The sequence below is a fragment of the Homarus americanus genome, unplaced genomic scaffold (assembly GCF_018991925.1).
Source record: "Homarus americanus isolate GMGI-L3 unplaced genomic scaffold, GMGI_Hamer_2.0 scaffold49210, whole genome shotgun sequence".
NCBI lineage: Eukaryota > Metazoa > Arthropoda > Malacostraca > Decapoda > Nephropidae > Homarus > Homarus americanus.
This window is the reverse complement of record NW_024746947.1, coordinates 1-22208: the sequence shown is the minus strand read 5'-3', so window position 1 is coordinate 22208 and position 22208 is coordinate 1.

Below are 22208 nucleotides of genomic sequence, written 5' to 3'. Positions count from 1 at the left end.
TCAGGACGTTCATTTGTGCCAGTATCCAGAAGGGTTCTGACATTCCATGCAGCAACTATAAGAAGTTGTATATTTTTTTTTTTTAGATCTGCGATTTTGATTGTGTTTTCGACCGCTTAAGGATGACAGTACTGGGTGCAGTTGCCCAGTCAGCTTGGTTTTTTAGGTAGGCTATGTTTAGAGCACCTTTTCTAGCCCCTCCCCATATGAGGTGAGCACAGTGGCTCCTCAAATTGGCTGCTCAGTCGCACAGACAGGACCAGATTGCACTGTTGCCTAGATCCTAATGCAAAAACGACCATCTTAACTGTGCCGCCCATGTGCAGAGTTGTGACTAGAGACTCCCGGCTGTCATCTCTGCCTGTCCCCAGCACCACTTTTCTGTCGCCATAGAACTTTTGGGAGTATAAGGGTTTTGATGATGATGAGAGGTATAATGAGCTGAATTATGGTTGTGCGAGAGTTGATTTATGTGGTGAGGCAGGAGCGCAAGCTGCAACGACTTGGGAGAGGGAGAGTTGCAATGGACTCCCGATAACCCAGTTTGTTGGGTATCGCCTTAGTAGACTGTCCATCAGGCATTGCATTTGTCTGCCGGTGTAGTCGTTGGGTTCCCCTGGTGGTCACTTCTTCCGCTTATACCGCCGTTGGGGTCTTGTTGGAGCTCTGTAAGCATGTCTGCCTGATGGGGGGATCCACTGCAGATTTTTCGTTCAAGGTTTACTCCCGTAGCCTTATACCTCCCAAGGTTTATCCGCAAGGCAACAGGGCAATGCTAGGTAGGCGCTAGAGCGTGTCCACATACCAGTGGGCCTATGCGCCATCCCTTTGTGGCCCACTGCTACTCCGAGATCCCCTGCTGGTCTAGACTGGGCCCACGAGGTACCCAGTCACCGTGTGTTGCCGCGAGGAGGTACAGCAGCAGTCTTGAAGGTGAAGAGGCTGTGTACTGGCGGGGGAAGATTTATGCAAGTTGCTTCCCTGTTGGGCACGAGGGCTAGCTAGTGGCGAAAGCTGAAAAAGAGAGAGGGATCAAGCAATGCTTGCACCTTAACACTAACAAAATGCTGCCACACTAGACGCATTTCAGCGAACCACCAACACCACCACCACCACCCTACACCACCATCATCACCACCACCCACACCACCACCTTACACACTCATCACCCCCACCCACACCACAACCCTACACCGCCATTACCACCTCCACACACCCCACCACCCTACACTACTATGATCACCACCACCCACACCACCACCCTACACCACCATTACCACAAACACACCACCACCCTACACTACCATGATCACCACCACTGACTCCACCACCTACACCATTATCACCACCATCCACACCACCACCCCTACCACCATCATCACCACCACCACACTATCATCACCACCGCCCTACACCACCATTACCACCTCCACACACCACCACTCTACACTACCATGATCACCACCACCCACACCACCACCCTACACCACCATTACCACCACCAAACACACCACCACCCTACACTACCATTATCACCACCCCCCACACCACTACCCTACACCACCATCATCACCACCACCCTACTGCACCATCATCACCACCACCCTACTGCACCTTAATCATCACCACACACAGCACCACCCTACACCTCTCACTAATATCACCACCACCCACACTACCTCCCTACACCACCACCCACACCACCATCTTACATCATTATCATCATCACCACCACCATTATCACCACCACCCACGCCACCACCCTACACCACCAGCTATTAAATTCATTGAAACCACTGTTACTGACAGTCTCATCATCACTGACTCTCTATCCTCACTACTTGCCCTTGGCACCCTCGACTCAGGTTGTCACGCTCATGCCTCTGAAGCCAGACACAAATATGCGTGCCTTGTTGACCGGGGTGTCAAGGTCAAACTGTTGTGGATCCCCTCTCACATAGGCCTCATAAAACATGACAGAGTTGATGCCCTCGCCAAACTCGCGTCTAACAAAGACACCGTTGAATACAATTTGGGTCTGTCAAAAAGAACCCTTAAAACTGTAATTAGGAAATAACTTATTGATGAGTTTGACGCAAGTAGACAAGTGCAAACAGGCACTAGTCGATCCATAGGTTACCATGATGAGATGTATCAAGTGAAACATGTATATGGAGCAAGTAACAAGATCAGTAGATTACAGGATGTTGTAACCGCTAGATTAAGGTTAGGATATAAGTACCTTTGGCAGTATGTTCCTCAAGCAGATGTAAACAAAACTTAATGTAAAGTGTGTGGCCATACATATGGCCACACACTTGAACACTACGTCCTCGACTGTGTGAAGATAGAACATTTTAGGGACAGGTCCAAGCACACTGTGTGTGAAATGGCACAACACTTCATCTCTAATGGCAAGATAGCCGACATATTAAGATTGTATCCACTTTTTTGCACTCGGTAACTATATCAATTTTCATGTACAGAACCAAATACGCAATGTGCTTGAATACCTCTCACGTAAATGTGAATTACAAAGTGTGAGGCCAGACATACTGCCTCACACGCCTGTACTCACGCATTTGTGAATAAGTTACCCTTTATGTATAGAACTGAACAAATAATTTAAATGAAATACTGTGTAACATTCAGTGCCATAATATCCTGACAACGGGGGTTAATTATTATGACCCTTTGTAAACCCTACTCTGTAATCCTTTTGCGCTACCGCTCAAAGGATGAGTGTGGGGTGCACAATAAAGTAGCCGCTGCAAGCGGCAAAATCATCATCATCACCACCCTTCTGCACCCTAATCATCACCACACACACCACCACCCTACACCACTCTTCCCCTGGAGAGGACGGAGTCACCTACAACATCGTTAGACTACTAAGGCGCGTGCCAGGCAAGCCATTGTTGGTATTGTACATGCATGAGTCAGGCCGAGGGCCAACTACCCACATCATGGACCAGCAGTATTGTTGTGCCAATGCCGAAACCAGGACAGCCTGATGCTTTTCGTCCCATATCACTAACCAGCTGCCTGTGTAAAACCTTTGAGAGGATGGTTCTTGGCAGACTCTTATATAGAATCAGAGAACACATGTCTCCTTACATAAATGGCTTCACCCATGGTAAAGGTGTACATAATTGCATCACCACATTCCTAACTGTGCATGGTGATGAAAGGCACAGACACAACACATTTCTTGACCTAAAAGCTGCATTTGATATTGCCAATAGGCAACTGATATTGTACGAACTAGCCAAAATGGATATAGAAGGTAGGCTGTTACACAGGATAAGTGGTTACCTAACCAACAGAAGGGCTGCTGCACTGTTTCAGGGTTACAAAAGTGAAGTTAAAGATATGCAACTTGGTACCCCTCAAGGTGGAGTACTTAGCCCCACTTTGTTCAATGTTCTTATGAATGCATTATTAAATTTAGTATCAGACAACCCCAGCAATATCTCAATCAGCTATACTGATGATATTCTTAAACATACTAAAACTCATCGTGAAATGCAAACCACCCTGAACCATGTATACGCAGCCTGTGAGAACCTCGGTCTTATTATCTCCACTGAGATAACTAAGGAGTTCAACAAACAAGCTGGTAACCGCAAACGTGGCCCAGCCAAGTTCAAGATAGGTAACAACACTATTAACAGTATATACATATTTATACAACATACAATAATTTGAAGCAAGGTGGAGGTGGGGGAGGCAATATAAGATTACAAATACTTAAGTGCGGAGCTGAGATGGCTGACGAGTAAGGCTGAGCATTGTAGAAGACGGTAGGTAGTCACTGTGCCGTAGGTTTCCAGGATAGGTGATCCTGTGGTCACTTCCCAGAGTGAACTGAACTTTCCTCGATCTGGATCTGATGAGGAAGACTTGGAGGAGGTGACGCAACAACCAGGATATGGAGAAGGGAAACCCGGGAGTGGTAACTAAGACTAGTCATACTCGGGTTTCGTCCCTAGGTGGCGTTGCTCGTGGTGCTGGGTAGGTAGATCAGGACAATAGATGGCGTGGTTCGTAGTGCTGGGTAGGTAGATCATGACAATTGGTGGCGTGGTTCGTAACACACCTCCCCTCCAAAGACCTCCGTAGCGCGGGCGCGAAGGAGGTGATCACCTGGTGCGTTTGGAGAGTAGCTGCTGCATTTCCACTGGAGCTCGGGATAAGGAGTCCGCAATCAGGTTGTCGACCCCCTTTATGTGCCGGACTTGTAGATTATAGGGCTGGGTGAGGAGAGCCCAGAGGAGGATTCGCTGGTTGGAGGTCTTGTTGGTTTGGATGAACGTGAGTGGGTTATGGTCGGTGAAGACTAGGGTTGTTTGTGGGCAAGACTGGAGGTAACATTCAAACTTCTTTATTGCCAACACCAGAGCCAGGGCCTCCTTCTCTATGGTCGAGTAGTTGGTCTGATGTTTTTTCAACTTGGCGGAGTAGTATGCCACAGGGTGAAGGACATCAGTGGTTGGGTCGGGTTGTAGGAGCACAGCCCCCACTCAGACACCACTAGCGTCGATTTGCAGTTGGAAGGGCAAGGTGTAGTCAGGGGGGGTGGACTACAGGCTTGGAGGCAAGGAAGGCTTTGAGGAGTTGGAAAGACTGGTCGCACCTCTGGTTCCAGATGTAAGGGACCGCAGAATTGGTAAGGTCTGTGAGGGGTCCGGCCACGCTGGAGAAGTTACTGCAGAACCGACGGTAGTAGCCGCACATCCCCAGGAAGCGCATGAGTTCCTTCCTCGTCCTTGGAGTGGGGAAGGACAAGATGGCTTTAACGTTTGCGTCCTTGGGTCTCACCATACCATGCCCAACGATATGTTCCAGGTAAGTCACTGAGGCCACGCCAAAAGCACATTTAGCCAGGTTTATGGTGAATCCAGTCTCTTGCAGTCGTGCGAACAGTATCTCCAAACGCACCAGATGTTCGTCCCAGCCGTCCGACACCACCACCAGGTCATCCAGGTAGGCGAACGTCCCACGTAGGTCCTGAATCAGGTAATTGATTGCCCTCTGGAACGTGGCCGGTGCATTAGAAAAGCCAAACGCCATAACCAAATATTGAAAAAGACCAAATGGAGTTATAAATGCTGAGATTATTTTTGCCCTATCCGTGAGTCCCACTTGATAATATCCTTTCAACATGTCCACGGTAGATATAAATTTTGCACAGCCTATGCTGTCTATTATATCTTCAATCAAAGGTAAAGGGTAGGAGTCTGAGACAGTGACCTGGTTCACTTTACGATAATCGGTACAGAAACGAAAAGTGCTATCGGGTTTTGGAATGAGAAGGCAAGGTGAAGCCCAGGGGGAGGTACTAGGCTCAGCTAAGTTATGTTTTAACAAGAAATCTACCTCCTTTTTCATAATCTCTCTTTTTTGTGGAATTAGTCGATATGCTGATTTCCTAATGGGTTGTACATCATCTGAGATTAGCTTAATATCATGTTTAAGTATATTGCAAAACCCTGGGAGGTCTGATGTGACTTTAGGAAATGTTGATACTAACTTAGTGAGATCTTTTGCTTGAGATGGATTCAGAACAGAAAAATACTCATCCAAGTTGTTGAGTATGTGACTGTTAGCAGGGTTTTCTTTAGGTAGAGGGAAGTCTAAATTCTCCAATGGGTCCATGTCATCTGTCTCCGGCTCCGGCCCTGACAAAACCGAATGCAATACAGGTAGGCTTATAGCCTTTGGGATGTCTTCCTCTGACTGCCTGGAATGGTAAAGTTTCATGAGATTAATGTGAACAAGTTGTGAATCTTTTCTGCGATGAGGAGTATGGGCTATATAGTTGAGGGGAGATAGTTTATTAGCATTGATTTGAAAGTTTTGATGGAACCGTTCCAAGCAACCTTGGGATTGTGGGTGGTAAGCCGAAGATGTACAATGGTCCACACTGAGGTCTTTCATATTCAAAGATGGATCAGATTGTTGGGCTTTAATGAGCTCAGCCTTACTAATGGTCTTATTGTACAGATCTTCTGTGGGTAGGAAGATATTGGAGGTGGTTTTAGATGAAGAGGGCCCATTTCGCACGCTCTGTGACCGGGTGACAGCACAAGATGGGAAAAGGTGAGGAATAGTTTCTTTAAGGTCAGTGGTGGAGTTGACAGGTAAGGGAGAGTCGACTGTCTTTATGTTGGGAACCACTAGATCTCCTACCAAGTCATTACCCAATAATAAATGAATGCCGCTCACAGGCATTGGATCTTTCCTAATGGCTACTTGCACTTCCCCAGTAATCAAGGGACATTGGAGGTGCACTTTAGCTAAAGGATAGGAAGAATGGGACGAGAGATCTGAAATTAGAACACTCTCATTAGTAAATGCGGTAGATATATCAGGAATGAAGTTAAACAGGAGGATAGGTTGTGCTGCGCCCGTATCACATAATATACGAATAGGGAAAGAACGAGACCCTTCTATGATTGAAATTTTTCCCTCATAGGTGAATGAAGAGAAGAGATCCTGATGGGGCCTTTCCACATTGGTGGTTGCTATTGGTTTGGATTTGGGATCCAGGGAACTACTTTTAGCAGTTCGACACCTTGGGTGTTTACAAGACTGGATCATATGGCCTGGGTTTTTACAGTAAGAACAATAAAACTTGGTTGCATCAGGGGGGGTAGGTGTGGGACCTTTCGACCTACCACTCACGTCCCCAAGGTTATCATCAGAGGAGGACCTAACATGCCGGAAAGTACCACGTTCCCTACGGCACAGTGACTCCACCAGCAAGGCGTACGCATCAGCCAGCTCAGCCGCACGCCCTAAATTAACCTCTCCACGCTCCTCCACATGCTTCAAGATGTGAAATGGTATCTTGCTCTTCCACTCCTCCAGGACTACCAAGTTTAACAAATCCTGAGGTGGCCATTGTTAAGAAAACCTAGATAAATTAATTAATGGTCAAAAGATAAGATAAGTGGATTACCCTAGAAAATATCACGGCAGTGGATAACCAGAAAGTCCCGGAAACTACCCAAGTTATACCTAGGGAAATTACACTTATGAATATTGTTCTTCTGAGAAGATCCTTAGATAAGGATAAGAGACTTGAAAGAGGAAGGGCGTATTACGGCATTAATATAAAGATCCGGATTAACAACCCTTAGATACTTGAAACAGGAAGGGCGTATTACGGCATTTATATAAGATCCGGATTAACAACCCTTGAGTAAACAGGAAGGGCGTATTACGGCATTAATATAAAGATCCGGATTAACAACCCTTGAGTAAACAGGAAGGGCGTATTACGGCATTAATATAAAGATCCGGATTAACAACCCTTGAGTAAACAGGAAGGGCGTATTACGGCATTAATTTAAAGATCCGGATTAACAACCCTTAGATACTTGAAACAGAAAGGGCGTATTACGGCATTTATATAAAGATCAGGATTAACAACCCTTAGATACTTGAAACAGGAAGGGCGTATTACGGCATTTATATAAAGATCCGGATTAACAACCCTTGAGTAAACAGGAAGGGCGTATTACGGCATTAATATAAAGATCCGGATTAACAACCCTTAGATACTTGAAACAGGAAGGGCGTATTACGGCATTTATATAAAGATCCGGATTAACAACCCTTGAGATAATGAGAAGAACAATAATTGAGGCTTTATAATTATGGGGGTCCTGGTAGAGCGGGACGTCCCAAGATATCACTTCACCCTAAACTAGTGACTATGGAACAGCCTACTCTGGAGCGAGGGTACGGCATTAAACAGATCCGGATTCTTCCCTACACTCGATAAGACTTACTACATGACTGCCACGTGTAATAACAGGTAAGCCTTATGACACTTGGAACCTAATATCCTACGTCTGTCACTCTTACTGTACGATAATACCAATATATGCACACACATATGAAGGAAACTTTAAACCACCGTAAAGCAATTGTGAACAGAAGTGACTGGGAGGAATAATTAACAAGGAGTAACAAGGGGGAAAGAAATATGGCACTTAATGTTGGGTCCTGTCACGGTTGCCATTTGTTAAGAGTTGGGGATTTAGAATATAGTTAAAAATCTACCCAGATCCCAACAGGCAACAATAATAAAAAAACAAAGACAATCGGACTATAAAAGGGTAGACAAAGGATGCGAGTTTTTGTTGTGTATAATAAAGTCCCATAAATTCCTTAACAAAATATTCAGCTTTCTATAATTTACCCTTAACCATACTTAACCTAAACATTAACAGTATATACACATTCATACAACATACAATAATTTGAAGCAAGCTGGAGGTGGGGGAGGCAATATAAGAGTCCAAATACTTAAGTGCGGAGCTGAGATGGCTGACGAGTAAGGCTGAGTATTGTAGAAGACGGTAGGTAGTCACTGTGCCGTAGATTTCCAGGATAGGTGATGCTGTGGTCACTTCCCAGAGTGAACTGAACTTTCCTCGATCTGGATCTGATGAGGAAGACTTAGAGAAGGTGACGCAACAACCAGGATATGGAGAAGGGAAACCCCGGAGTGGTAACTAAGACTAGTCATACTCGGGTTTCGTCCCTAGATGGCGTTGCTCGTGGTGCTGGGTAGGTAGATCAGGACAATAGATGGCGTGGTTCGTAGTGCTGGGTAGGTAGATCATGACAATTGGTGGCGTGGTTCGTAACAACTATGTTTCTTCTTTTATATATCTTGGTGTTTCCGTCCCTTGTACCCTACCTGCCATACAACAGCTAACCCGCCAATGTACTAACAGACTGAGACCTCTTAGATGTGTAGCCGGGTACAGCCCGCACTATGGTGCTAATATTTGAATTGTTAAAACAATGTAGCTAGGCTATATAAGATCTCTGATAGATTACCACGCACCAGCCCTGGTCCTTCGTGACGGGAAAGGCGTTGAAAAGCTCGAGAAAATGAAAAATAAAGCCCTCAGAATTATCCTAGGATGTCCCATGAGCACTAAAGTACTTAATATGAGGAAAGAACTAGGTATACCCAGTGTTAAAGACAGAATAATTGAAGTAAACCTCATGATAGCCCTGAGGCTCCTGCGTGGTGATCCTGATAACATTGTTTCCTTAAAATTGCTAGAATATATGAACCATGGGACTACTGAGTCTAAATGGATCCATACTACAGCTACACATATGAAGATGTTTGGACTAGACCACCTGTACAAAGTTGAGACACAACAGCGCTTCCTGCCACCCTGGCGGACAGTTCCCTTCGATATCACAATACCGACGTATCCGCCTAAAAAACTAATTATACAAAGCATTTATCTCCAACACACTGCCAAATTGAGAGCTCTTGAACACATACACACTCTACAGACTGATGATAATATCACACAGACCATCTACACTGATGGATCTCTTAACACCGCCTGTGGGAGGGCTGGAAGTGCTATTGTTGTGACTAAACCTGACGGTAATATAATTGAGAAAGGAGTTAGAATTAACAACTGGGCATCCACTCTACAAACTGAATTAGTTGCCATACTCACAGCTATTAAATTCATTGAAACCACTGTTACTGACAGTCTCATCATCACTGACTCTATCCTCACTACTTGCCCTTGGCACCCTCGACTCAGGTTGTCACGCTCTTGTCTCTGAAGCCAGACACAAATATGCGTGCCTTGTTGACCGGGGTGTCAAGGTCAAACTTTTGTGGATCCCCTCTCACATAGGCCTCATAAAACATGACACAGTTGATGCCCTCGCCAAACTCGCGTCCAACAAAGACACCGTTGAATACAATTTGGGTGTGTCAAAAAGAACCCTTAAAATTGTAATAAGGAAAGAACTTATTGATGAGTTTGATGCAAGTAGACAAGTGCAAACAGGCACTAGTCGATCCATAAGTTACCATGATGAGATGTATCAAGTGAAACATGTATATGGAGCAAGTGACAAGATCACTAGATTACAAGATGTTGTAACCGCTAGATTAAGGTTAGGATATAAGTACCTTTGGCAGTATGTTCCTCAAGCAGATGTAAACAAAACTAAATGTAAAGTGTGTGGCCATACATATGGCCACACACTTGAACACTACGTCCTCGACTGTGTGAAGATAGAACCTTTTAGGGACAGGTCCAAGCACACTGTGTGTGAAATGGCACAACACTTCATCTCTAATGGCAAGATAGCCGACATATTAAGATTGTATCCACTTTTTTGCACTTAGTAACTATATCAATTCTCATGTACAGAACCAAATACGCAGTGTGCTTGAATACCTCTCACGTAAATGTGAATAACAAAGTGTGAGGCCAGACATACTGCCTCACACGCCTGTACTCACGCATTTGTGAATAAATTACCCGTTATGTATAGAACTAAACAAATAATGTAAATGAAATACTGTGTAACATTCAGTGCCATAATATCCTGACAACGGGGGTTAATTATTATGACCCTTTGTAAACTCTACTCTGTAATCCTTTTGCGCTACCGCTCACAGGATGAGTGTGGGGTGCACAATAAAGTAGCCGCTGTAAGCGGCAAAAAAAATCAATCACTAATATCACCACCACCCACACTACCTCCCTACACCATCATCTTACACCATCATCATCATCATCACCATTATCACCACCACCCACACCACCACCCTACACCACCATCACCACCACCACCCTACACCACCATCACCACCACCACCCTACTGCACCTTAATCATCACCACTCACACCACCACCCTACACTATCATCACCACCACCACCACCGTACACCTCCACCACCCCATGCACGACCATCAACAACATTATCTTTGCAATTAAAGTTCGGTGCAGAAGCCCTGTAATGCTCTTGGGAAGGTAATGGTTAAGATATAATATACACTGCACACACACAAACCAATGTTCTGTATAATCCATCAAACGTAGTTCTTGATAGATGGGTTGTGTTATGGTACCGTAATATTAATTTCAAATTGGAGAATAGATCGAGCTTCATACCAGGAAGTTTGTTTGTTGTGCGGTTGTTTGTGGTGTGTTGTTTGTGGCGCATTACTTGTGTGTGAACAAAGGGTGGTGTTATGCGTCTAGTGTGCAGGCATTGATTGACCCCTCTCGCTTTCAGCTACCGCCGCTGGCTAGCCCTCGTGGCCAACAGGGAAGCAACTTGAATACGTCTTCCCCTGCCAGTAAACAGCCTCTACACCTTCAAGACTCCTGCTGTTCCTCCTCGTGGCAACACACGATAACTGGGTGCCTTGTGGTCCCAGGCTAGACCAGCAGGGGATCTCGGAGTAGCAGTGGGCCCGAGAAGGATGGCGCATAGGCCCACTGGCATGTGGACACGTCTTGGCGCCTACCAACCATTGCCCCGCTGCCTTGCAACAAGAACCCCAACGGCGGTATAGGTGGAAGAGGTTACCATCATGAGAACCCAACGACTACACCGGCGGATGAAGGCAATGCATGATGGACAGGCTACTTAGGCGAAACCCAACAAACTGGGCTTTCGGCAGTTCATGGCAACTCTCCCTCTCCCCGGTCGTTGCAACACTTGCACCATTGGATCAGGAAAAGGGAGAGCCAAGATGTGTGGTTACAACCTGCGCTCCTACCTCACCACATAAATCATCTCACGTGCAGCCATCATCCAGATCATCATCATCAAAACCCCTATACCCCCAAAAGTCCTATGGCGACGGACAAGTGGCGACAGGCAGAGATGATTGCCGGGAGTCTCTAGTCACAACTCTGCACATGGGCGGCTGTCAAGGCCTGGCCTGTAGGATATAAATCCCTTGCCGACCAAATCAGGATCTTACCCAAGGAAAGTCAAGAACCATGGGTTTCCAAGGGGTAATAAACAACCGGAAGAGAGGACATCTCTTTACTAAGAAATAATTACAAAAGTCTTAACTCTGTCACCACTCCCACAAACAATAAATAAACAGCATTGGAGTCAAACACAATTACTAAAACAAAGCATAATCAATAAAACAAAGTACAATTGTTTCCTAGGCTGTAGATGAATCTTCCTTCTAACCAGCACTGTAGAATGTTCTGGTAATGCAGTGATCCGAGCCTCATCAGGGAGAGGTCCAAGTGAAGCAGTCAGGCTCACCTCAAAAACTCTCATGCGTTCGCTCTCAGGGGGAAGGTCCAGAACAGCTTCCTCACTTGGCGCCGGCGGGCGATGTCTTGACACACAAGAGAGACACCAGGGCACGGACGGTGGATAGGGCGTGGTGGAAGTGGTGATCACGTGGCAGCTGTGGCAGTAGCTGGAGTAGGTGACCAGAATTGACAGTCGAATAGTGAAGGACCAGAGAATCAGCCCTCGAGCCCCAGGAACCTCCGATGAGTACAGAACCAGAGAAGACATAGAACAGCGGGGTGAAGTAACAGCGAAAAGCCACTCTGCTCACCCCACATGGGGAGGGGGCTAGAAAAGGTACCTTAAACATAGCCTGCCTAAAAAAGAAAAAACCTGACTGGGAAACTGCACCCAGTAAGGTCATCCTTATGCGGTCGAAAACACAATCATAATCACAGATCCAAACAAAAACAAACTATACAACCTCTTATGGTCGCTGCATGGAATGTCAGGACCCTTCAGGATACTGGCACAAATGAGTGTCCTGAAAGAGAACTGCGCTTGCAGGAAAAGAGCTAGCTAGGTATAACGTCGACATAGCAGCCATTAGTGCAGTGGTTCTCAACCTTTTTTGAGTCACGGACCCCTTTGAGAATCTGGTGAAAGCTATGGACCCCTTCCCGAAAAAAATGCACATAAGCACATAAATACAACTTTGCATGCAATGAATATACTTTATTTTATTGAAAATTCATTGCCTCATACAGTGTATGACATACACAAAGTATAGTGAATATAAATGTTAAATTTTTATCTGACCTTTTTTCTTTTTTTTTTGTAGAGAAAGAAGGGGTGAAAGAAGATTAGAGGTGGGGGAAGGAAGTTATAGATCGGAAATTGAAGAAGTTTAGGAGGAGGTAAGAGAGGGCGGGCTGACCGCCTAGCTAAGCTAATAGTGTGTTAGGGTTGTGTCATGGGTTAGTTATTGTCTGTCGGTACAGGCACTAGACATCCTACCCTATCCCATACATGGGTGTTTTATGGGCCTTATTTCATATTCCGCCGACCCTTCTGGCGGATGTTGGTCTAGGGAGGTTGTCTATTGCCTGGCCGTGTAGATCGGGGGTGGTGATGGACCTTTTGAAATTTGGTAACTTTTTGGGAACCATGTATGGTTGCTGTCGTTATCTGGTGGGAGTCTTTGAAGGAGTTTTTGCTCTGATCGTTCTATCTTTTGCCAGATTCTGCTGGCCAGGGTGTGCAGCTGCTGGTTGATGGGTTTCATTCTCAGGTCTCTATGTATCTCGGCTGTGATTCTGGTGAAAGGGTATCTTTCGCCTGTGACGAATCTTAGGGCTTCATTTTGAACCACCTGTAATTTTTATATTTGAGTGGTGCTCATAGTATGAAGAGGTATTGCTGGGTAAGTTAATATCGGTGTGATAAATGATGTCACTAGGCGGAGTTTTATTTTCTCAGGAAGCGCTTTAAAGCGGTATAGTTTTCTCAGCTCTCTTCTTGCTTTTTCCTTCCTGGTGTGGACATGATGGGAGTAAACTGTCGTGGATATATGCAGGCCCAGGAGGGTCCCTCTGCTTTTGTATTCCATCTGGGCATTATTGGTTACTAATGGATGGGTTTTCCTTCTGCATAAGGGTATCACTATGAATTTCGGGAGACTGGTGTTGTCGGCCTGTAGCGCTCGCGATTTTCCTTGATGTGTTGTTATTTGAGTGATGTCATCTGCATACATAATATGTTCGTTACCAATTCTAGTGGGAGGCGGAGTGTCACTTGTGTAGATAATATATAGGGTGGGGGAGAGGACGCTTCCCTGAGGGACTCCACTCATGAGTGGGAAGGTCTCTCCTGTGTGTTGTCCTACCCTCAGTCTGGCATTCCTGCCGTCAAGAAAGTTGCAAAGCAAATTTTCACTGTTGGTGGGAAGTCCAAGTTGGAGGATCTTATATTTTAGACCGTCGTGCCAGACTTTGTCAAATGCCTTCGCTACATCCCGGAGAGTTAGATTACAATGTCTACCACTCGCCGCGGCTCTGGCTATGTTTTCACATGCCAGGGCTATCGCTGTTGTGGTGGACTTCCCTTTCCTGAACCCGAATTGTCTACAGTTGACTTTGTTTGTTGTTTCCAGGTGGCTTCTCAGACGGTTGTTGATGATTTTTTCTAGAATTTTTCCAGGTACTTCAAGGAAGGAGATCGGTCTGTAGTTTAGTGGGATGGCGGGGTTCTTTCCTTGTTTTGGTGTTAGGGTAATAATGGCCTCTTTGAATTTAGTTGGGAAGTAACCCGAGGCCAGGCAAGCGTTCATTGTGGTTCTCAGTCTGTCCATGGCAGGGTTGTTTACGTGACTGAGGATCTCCTTGGTGATGCCTGAATAACCAGGGGCTTTATTTTTGGTATTAGAGATGGCTCTGTTGAGTTCTTCCGAGGTGATTGGTTTGGACAATGGGCTGTCCACTCTCAGATCCTCTCATATGATTTCAGGGGAAGGCTGAGTGCGATGTGTCTGGCCCCGGAATTCATCAAGGACGAGCTCCTCGTGGGTACCATCGAATCCCCTATTCTCTTCATTTGTGATTCGGAAGATGTTCCTCCATATGTCCTTGAATATGGGTTCTTTGTCTTGGTCGTCCTATATTTTGCTTCCAACGTGATCAGTTATATATGATGGTTTGTCACGGCTGCAACCTTTCAATCTCTTAACTCGACGCCAGAACTCTCCTGGGTCGTTGTATGTATGTGAGAGTTGTTCAACTATTTCGGCCCATTTAAGGTTGCATTGTTCCAGAGATCTTGTTTTTTTTCCTCCCGAATTCTTCTGCATGTATTACAGCTTACGATGTCCCAGCCATGGGTCTCGGCTCTCTGTTGTAGAAGTTGGAACTGGTTTGTGAGGGCTATGAGTTCTGGAGTCTGTTGTGGGTGTGGGAGAGTTCTGTTGCGTTTGAGAGGTGTGGCCTCCAGATAGGCTGTTCCTATGGCTTCACACCATGTGTTGATTTCTTCGTCTATTCTGTTCACCGGCTGATTGTCTATGGTCTCTAGTATTGTCATGTCCTTGGCCTCAAGCTCGGCTCTAGCTTTTTCATTGAATAGGTCCCAGTCGGTCTGCTTGGCGATTCTCCGTGGTGGAGTTGGTATAGTTATTGGTGTTGCTGAAATAGTCATGATTATAGGTAGGTGGTCGCTGGAGGTTACAGGGCCTTGTTCAAAGAGATAGTTGCGGAAGCATCTGCCGTTTGTTATTGCTATATCTGGAGTAGTGGCTGAATTCCTACTGTAGAATGTGGGGAAGTCCGGGCCTATTAGTTGGGCTTTTTTGTTTTTATGAAGCCAGCATGGCCTCTTCCAACATTGTTAGTTGTCCTCTTACCATCTAGTAGAGGATGTCTGGCATTCATGTCTCCAATGATGTAGGTTGGGTGGTGGTATGATAGGAGTCTGTGGAAGTCCTCGTAAGGCAGGTAGTCCCTACGTGGTGGGAGGTAGGTTGTGGCTATTATGATTGGCCCTGTGGTCAAGTAGATTTGAATAGCCAGAGTTTCAGAGGTGAAGTCGTCTATGATTCTGTGGTGGACATCTCTTTTTATGGCGATGGCCACCCCGTCATTTGGCTCCTCTGATAGATTGGATTTATGGATCCTGTATCCAAATATTTTCAGTTCCTCAGCCGTTTTTTGGCCGTGTGAGTTTATGAGTATAATATCTGCGTCAATCTGTTTATATGGGCTGGACAGACTGAATTTGTTAGTTCTCCAGTGGAGGACGTTATGTTGCATTATTTTCACTGCCTTACATAGCTGGTACATTGGATCTTGTTTTTGGTTTTAGGGGGAACGGTTGACTTTTTGATGCAGTTTGTTAAGTCGACTCTTTTTTGCATAATGGCCTCGTAGGTGTTCGCCTCGGAAATGGGGTGGTCGTACTTCCATTTCATCTTGTGCTCCTTTACTCCTTTAGCGACCTCATCACGTGTACAGTTGATGGCGTCTGGCACGTAGATGCTTAGTTTCAGGACTTTACCTGATAAATCGCTTGGAGTCTGAGAGACAGGTATCTTCTCCGGCGTGGATGCTTGTGCTTCCACACCAGAGTCCACTGTTGTCTCCTCTGTGCTAGTTGGAATTTGGGGGACAATTATCATCGTCGATGAGGGTACTAGTGCATCCGATGTGGCTGTTTGTGCATCCACATCAGAGGCCACTGCTGTCTCCTCTGTGCTAGTTGGAATTTGGGGGACAATTATCATCGTCGATGAGGGTACTAGTGCATCCGATGTGGCTGCTTGTGCATCCACATCAGAGACCATTGTTGTCTCCTCTGTGCTAGTTGGAGTTTGGGGGACAAGTATCGTCTCCGATGTGGGTGCTTGTGCATCCACATCAAAGGCTACTGTTGTCTCCTCAGAGGTTGGGGATGTTGCCCTGCACAGATTTGGAATTGGCAGATAGTGGTGGCGTAAGCATGTTTTGAGTATTGTTTGAAAACAGCCTAGGCGCTGAACATCCTCCTCATGAGCGTGCTTGACAATCATGTTGGCTAGTATTACACGGTCATGGAGGTATCTGTCTTTGGCATTCAACAAGACTGTAGAGTCTGCAGTGGCTGCAGGGACCAAACTGACAGCAGAAGTCGGGGTCCCTACCATCACTGCACCTCTGTATCTCCGTGCAGTGACTGCAGGAGTCGGGGACCCTAACGGCAGCACAGCCTTGTATGGTGATACTGATGTTTTTGTGGCTATTTGTTGTGCTTCCTTTATTTTTTCCTTTCTTTTGGGACAGTGTTGTGGGATAATGTTGTGAGACCCATCACAGTTAAGGCATTTTAGTGGTGCCTTACATTCGGTCCAGGTATGTTCCTTAGAGGTATATTTAGAACAGATCTTGTATTCCTTGGGTTTGGGGCAGTTCACACTATCATGATCCTCAATGGCATAGCACCTGAGGCAGGTACGTGTGGGGTGGTACTGTTCCTGTTGCCTTCACGGACCCCCTGAATCCCATCCATGGACCCCTTGGGTGTCCATGGACCTAAGGTGAAGAACCCCTGCATTAGTGAGTCCCGGCTCCCAGATGAAGGTCAACTCACAGAACGGGGTCTGGAAGGGTAAGCCTGTTGCGGAGAGAAACCTCATTTATGGAGTTGGCTTTGCCATCCTCCAACGCATCTTACAAAGGCTAACTGAAATGCCTATTGGGATCAACGAGCGTCTCATGACGCTCCGAGTCCCACTGAGTCACTCAAGTCATGTCTTCTTTTATAAGTGCATTGCCCCATCTCTGGATGCAGAGGATGATACCAAGGAGGCCTTTTACGCCGACCTCGACAAAATGCAAACCTCTTTCCCCAGAGAAGATAAAGTTTTGCTCCTCGGTGACTTCAATTCCAAAGTTGGCAGAGATGCTGAAATTTGGCAGGGAACTGTAGGGAGAAATGGAGTAGGCAAGTGTAATCCCAACGGCCTACTGCTCCTCAGCAAGTGTGCTGCACACAACCTCATTATCACCAATACCTTGTTTAGGCAGGCCAACAAGTTCAAGGGTTAGTGGCAATAACCACGATCCAAACACTGGCATCTCATTGCCTTCATCTTTGTCAGAGAAAGAGACCGCCGAGAGGTCGTCATCACCAGTGACTCAGACCACTACGATATTGATCATTGGCTCGTCAGAGCCAAGCTCTCACTTCAGGAAACGCCAAAAGGGCGAAGGCAGAGAGACTCTAGAAGAGGTTTTAACACTAAGCGTCTGGAGAATCCAGCAGCAGCACATGCTTTCAGAGAGCAGCTCGAACATGGGCTGATAAAATAACCTGACAACGAACAACCCAATTCCCAGTGCTGAATGGGATATTCTCAACACCGTCATGACAAAAACCTGCTGAAAGACCCTCAGTCAGATGGAAAGAATACAGTAGGACTCATTTCATGAAAATAACCCGGCAATCAATGTACCCATCAATGATAAATATGCTGCTTTAACTGACTGGCAGAACAACCCTCAGTCTAGGGACCAAAGCTGATTCATTTAGCAGGAAGACAGCTGTGGCCCAGCAGGAACTTCGCAATCTAAAGAATGACTGGTTTAAAAAATAAAGCATGTGAAACACCAAAATTTGCAGATTAGCACAAGATGCGCGAATTTCTCAATTCCACCAAAATATTTTGTGGGCCAATCACTCATGGTGCAACCCCCCTCCGCTCATCCGACGTTAACTCTAAACTTAAAGACGATGAAGGCCTCCTTCAGTGCTGAAAAGAGCACTACCAGTCACTGCACAACCGAAACACCGATGTGGATGTCCTGACTACCCAGCGGGTCCCTCAGCATCCAGAGCTGACCCACCTCAGCTATCCTCAAACACTCGATGAGGTAGCTATTGCCATCATTACAGATGAAAAATAACAAAGCCTCAGGGCCCGATGGAATCCCAGCAGAGGTGAATAAAGCAGGGGGACCTCTGCTTACCAGCCGTCTCCACTCTTTCCTGGAGAATATTTGGGAAAAGGAGGAAATCCCCCAAGCTCTTAAGGACGCCTTCATCGTCAATATTTATAAGAACAAGGGGAACCGGTCTGACTGTTGCAACTACCGCGGGATCTCGCTGCTGTCCATAACTGGCAAGAATATTGCTCGAGTGCTCCTAAACAGACTTCTTCCTGATGAGGAAAAATTCCTCCCAGAATCTCAATGTGGCTTTAGACCATCTTATGGCACCACTGACATGATCTTTGCTGCCAGCTAGATACAGGAAAAGTGCAGGGAACAGCGTCGTGATCTGTACGTGGCTTCATCGACCTATCCAATGCCCTCGACTCAGTCAGCAGTCGTTTTGGCTGCTCCCCAAATTCATAGGCATTGTGAGGCAACTCCATGATGGCATGAACGACAGTGTCCTGCACAATGGCACCCAGTCTGACTTCTTCCCATCCAAATGGGGGTTAAATATAGGTGTGCAGTGGCACCAACTCTCTTTTCCATTTTCTTGGCTGCCTTCCTTACTCGTGCGGGGTGGACATCGAGTACCAGATGAAAGGTCTTTTCAACATACGACGACCCCAGGCAAGAACAAAGGTGTCGGCAGCTTCCATTACTGGACTTTAGTTTGCAAACGATCTCACTCTTGTTGCTCACACTGAATGCGACCTACAGGAGATCCTGAACACCTCTGCAGATGTGTATGCACACTTCGGCCTTAATGTGAATGTACATAAGACTCAGACTACTCTTCAACCTGCCCTTGATGCAGGCACACTTCCACCATCCATCCAGCTTAACGGTATTACCCTCTCTAATATTACCCATTTTCTGTATCTCGGCTCCCACCTGTCCACCACCGTGGACATCGATGAAGAGATTCAGCATCGGATCTGATGTTCATCTCAAGTCTTTGGCAGACTCCGAAACCGTGTCTTTAGCTGTAGGGAGCAGAAATTATCAACACAGCTACAAGTATATGGAGCAGTGGTCCTCCCCATCTTCCTATATAGCAGCGAGACATGGGTCACAACGGCAGGCACCTCAAGGCACTTGATAACTTTCGCTAAAGCAGTCTTCGTTCCATCCTCCGAGTTCGCTGGGAAGACAAGAGAACAAATACCAGTAATCTTGCTGACACCAACTGTATGAGCATCGAGGCTACCATTATCCATGAACAACTACGCTGGACTGGCCATATTACCCGCATGGACTACAGTAGAGTGCCAAAGCAGCTACTTTGCAGTCACCTAACGAATAGTAAACGTAACGCCGGCGAGCAACTGAAAAGGTATAAGGATATTCTTAAGACAAACCTGAAAAAGTGCCAAATCGACTCCCTCACCTCGGAGAGGATTGCGCCACATCGTAACGCTTGGAGGAGCACCACACGAGAATGTGTCAGTACTTTCTTGTTAGCCCGACTGCAAATAGAGGCAGACAAGTGCCAACGCCGGAAACACGCTGACGCCGCCCCCTCCCGCACTAGATGTAGCCCAGCACATGTGCAACATATGTGAACAACTCTGCCAGTCCCGTATCGGTCTCTTTAGTCACCTCAAAACTTACCAATGAAGGTGACATCCCTAATAACTCATATCATTGTATCATAGCTGGATGATTTATACTCGATTCTGAGCGATAGTAAAGTAGTTGAAGTACCTGTGGTGCATTGTTTGTAGTGAGTTGTTTGTGGTGAGTTGTTTGTGGCGAGTTGCCTGTGGTGCGTTGTATGTGGTGCGTTGTTTTTGGCGAGTTGTTTGTGGTGAGTTGTTTGTGGAGAGCTGTTTGTGGAGAGCTGTTTGTGGTGCGTTGTTTGTGGTGAGTTGTTTGTGGTGAGTTGTTTGTGGTGCCTTTTCTGTAGTGCGTTGTTTGTGGTGCTTTGTCTGTGGTGCGTTATTTGTGGTGAGTTTTTTGTCCGTGTTGTTTGTGGTGTGTTGTTTGCATTGTTTGTGGTGCATTGTTTGTGGTACATTGTTTGTGGTGCTTTGTTTGTGGTGCATTGTTTATGGTGCATTGCTTGTGGTGCATTGTTTGTGGTGCATTGTTTGTGGTGCATTGTTTGTGGTGTATTGTTTGTGGTGCATTGTTTGTGCTGCGTTGTTTGTGGTGCTTTGTTTGTGGTGCGTTGTTTGTGGTGCCTTTTCTGTGGTACATTGTTTGTGGTGCTTTGTCTGTGGTGCGTTGTTTGTGGCGAGCTGTTTGTCAGTGTTGTTTGTGTTGTTTGTGGTGCATTGTTTGTGGTACATTGTTTGTGGTGCTTTGTTTGCAGTACATTGTTTGTGGTGCATTGTTTGTGGTACATAGTTTGTGGTTGTTTGTTTGTAGTGCATCTGTAACCCTAGCTTCTGCCACCTTTGTAACGATAACTTCTAGTAACAGTGTAACACAGTGATGGTGAGAACAAATTATCTCTACCGTTACCATCTGTTTAACTGTTAAGTGACTGTTACTTGTTGTATGACAACTACTTGTGAAGCTATCATATATGTAACAACCTTGCTTGGTGGTCACATTCGTAACAGGCATTGGTGAAGCTGTTACCTCATATTCTAGTCGAGCTAAAATATAGATAACAGTTTATTGGGTCTTCAGTAACGAAATCTAATACGTCCTTTTGTGTGTTTATTATAAAAGGTGTCTATGTTCATTTCCAAAAAGTATGATCACTGTAGATATGGGTGTTAAATGAAGACGGAGGCTAGCCTAGATTAGCTCTTCTAAAAAAACTCGGATTGATGTGAGAGTGGGAGTGATCTTGAGTAGAGACCCGTCGAGGGAGAACGAAATATTTCCGACGTCCTCCCTCGAGGAAAGACAGAACCATCAACGATTGCTCTATATAACGTCTTCCTCACATCAGGATTATCAATCTACTGCCCGCAGTAGGTGGCCAGAGAGCCGGTTACTTATCCCTTAGCTCAGCACTAAGTGACGTGACTTGCCGTGGGCACACCTTAGCACGTGCTCTGAACATGAACCTCATAGCTAGTGGAAGGTTACAGGGAGTGATAGTTATACAAGTCTAATGTAATTAACCCACATATATGCAAATACTTTTGCCTATAACACAGGGGCAAATACATCGCTCCGAACACCGCGAGGAATAAACTAATCTCGCAGAAAAACCATATATATATATATATATATATATATATATATATATATATATATATATATATATATATATATATATATATATATATATATATATATATATATATATATATATATATATATATATATATATATATATATATATATATATATATATATACATATATATATATATATATATATATATATATATATATATACATATATATATATATATATATACATATATATATATATATATATATATATATACATATATATATATATATATATATATATATATATATATATATATATATATGGTACGAACCTCCACCCAGCAGTACTAAACCACGCCATCTATTGTCCTGATCTACCTACCCACGAGCAACGCTATCTAAGGACGCGACACGAGTATGACTCTGCCTTAGTTAACACTGGGTTTCTCCATATCCTGTTGTTGCGTCACTCTCCTAGGCCTTTTGTGAGCTCCACTGAGGAGAGAGCACTTGGCTCTGGGAAGTGACCACAGGATCATCTATCCTCTAAACCCA